At 41.2% G+C, this 2,500-nt stretch overlaps 1 protein-coding gene across 3 annotated transcripts in view; it reads right to left on the bottom strand.

The window, feature by feature from the left end:
* Positions 1–2,500, bottom strand: part of eml5 (EMAP like 5) — a 184,432-nt gene that overhangs the window by 66,999 nt on the left and 114,933 nt on the right. The window lies entirely within an intron of this gene.

Raw genomic sequence — 2,500 nt, 5'->3', positions numbered from 1 at the left:
CCATAGATGTGGTGGAGCACTGTTTCATTATGGTTTGCTAAGGAGTAACCCTTTGCTTAAAATAGGGGAGAGCTGGGAGGAGAGAATTTAATCTAATTTAACATAATTACAAAAAAGCATAATCGAGATTGAAAGGCATTATTCTGTGTATTGGTGTTGCGTTAATCCCACACATGTTGTTTGGCCTTTTCATGCCTTTTTCAACTTACATACACTATAAAACCGGAAAAAAATCAGCTGCTCCCAATGCATTTCTATGGAGCCATAAAAAATCACGGCTCCTACGCATTTCTATGGAGCCGTAAAAAATCAGCTGCTCCCAATGCATTTCTATGGAGCCGTAAGGTGAAGCTGTCGGACTGTCTGCATGTGCGGAGCTACTGGACTACCATTGGCTCATCTGCGTTCAATGGGCGGGGCTTGCGATAGGTCAATTGATGAACAGAGCATTTGACCTTGTTCTGTTATGTTAACACAGAAGGCACGGAACGTAGGTCAGTCCAAGAAATGCTCAGATGTTATTTCACAAGCCCAGTTACAACCCTCTAAACCCTATGATTAGGCTGGAGAATAAAACAGTCCGTTTTGGGGGATTTAGCGCCCCCTCGTGGTTTTCTGGACATCCTCATCAATAATTAATTACCCTACAGCCAATGACCACTCACTTCTGGACATCCTCATGAATAATGAATTATCTTGCAGCCAATGACCACTCACTTCACAACACTCTACGCACTCCTGAACAGTAGGTGGCGCTATGCAACAAATGAACGATTCAATCTGCCAATAAACTGAAGAAGACTACTCACCAGAGACTGTCTGGTTACACTTTACTTGACAGTATCCACATAAGAATGACATGACACTGTCATGAACATGTCATAAACAAGTCATAAATGTTTATGACATAACACTTCTGTTATTAAGTGTCATTCGGTTTTTGTCATAACAAGTTAGGGTTAGGGTTACAGGTCAGGATTATGGTTAGGGTTAGGGTTCATGTATCATGACAGTGTCATGTGTTCATGATAGTGTCATGTCACTCTTATGTCGATACTGTCAAGTAAAGTGTTACCGAATGTCTAATAAGGAGAACTAATAAGGAGAACGTTCACTCTCGGGAAGCTGAACTGGTTGCAGTTCCTTCTCTGATTCCACGTGAGGCGCTCGCGGGCGAATGCAGAATGAATGGCGGTCTATGGAGCTGTACCCCTCAAAATCCACTTTTCTACTACTACTATGGTTAGATTGATTTGTTTAGATCCAGTGATATTGCTACCTTGGCAACGCCACGTTATGGCTTCGGAACTCTGTTGCTACCTTGGCAACGCCACGTTATGGCTTCAGAACTCTATTGAATATCTCCATTCCGCTCAGAAGTCTCGAACACATTGAAGAATGCCGACAGAGGCTAGGTCCACTTGCACCTTTTCACAGTTTGAAATGAGTGTGTGTATGTGGTGTGTGTGTGTTCATGTGTGTGCATGTTTGTTTGTATGTATGTGTGTTAATTTCCCCTGAGCCATTCACTTGCTCTGTAATCTAATATACAAGTCTACAGCATTATCTATTAGACCAAATACCATCTAGTCTTTTTAAGGAAGCATTGCCTTTCTAACTTAGTTATTTTCTTCTCATTATTAACTACCATCAATTTAACTGTGCCAATAATAAAGTACTCTAAGCAATGTTGGGTAACGTCACTTCTGTTGACGTTAAAAAAAAACAGAGAGCTAGCTCGCCCCTCCCTCCCGTGCAATTGAAACTGACATGAACGCGCATCTCATCTGTGATTGGCTGGAAAAGTTTGTTATGTTTCATGGTCCAGGCTGCACCTGGTTGTTTTTGTTGCCATTTCTAGAGCCTGGGCTGTCTACAGAGACCACATTTTTTTACAGTGTATTCAGGGGACAGGCAGCTAGCAGATAGTGAGGTGATGTTTGCTGTATGTGACAAAAAATGTGTCAGCTTAGAAACCGTGTAACATCGCTTAGAGCACCTTTAAAATAGAGTAACTGGTAGCTTAGCTCACTACATGTTTTAGCTTAGAAACCACGTAACATCGCTTAGAGCACCTTTAATATAGAGTAACTGGTAGCTTAGCTCACTACATGTTTTAGCTTAGAAACCACGTAACATCGCTTAGAACACCTTTAATATAGAGTAACTGGTAGCTTAGTTCACTACATGTTTTAGCTTAGAAACCACGTAACATCGCTTAGAGCACCTTTTATATAGAGTAACTGGTAGCTTAGCTCACTACATGTTTTAGCTTAGAAACCACGTGACATCGCTTAGAGCACCTTTAATATAGAGTAACTGGTAGCTTAGCTCACTACGTTTTAGCTTAGAAACCGCGTAACATCGCTTAGAGCACCTTTAATATAGAGTAACTGGTAGCTTAGCTCACTACATGTTTTAGCTTAGAAACCGCGTAATATCGCTTAGAGCACCTTTAACCCAAAACAACTAATATGGATCCAAAAGTTCTGGACAACTA

This window comes from Alosa pseudoharengus, unplaced genomic scaffold (assembly GCF_046254945.1).
Source record: "Alosa pseudoharengus isolate Yale_2024_CS ecotype anadromous, Long Island Sound unplaced genomic scaffold, YU_APseudo_1.1 YU_APseudo_1.1_scf_2, whole genome shotgun sequence".
Taxonomy (NCBI): Eukaryota; Metazoa; Chordata; class Actinopteri; order Clupeiformes; family Clupeidae; genus Alosa; species Alosa pseudoharengus.
This window is presented reverse-complemented; position numbering and strand designations above follow the sequence as displayed.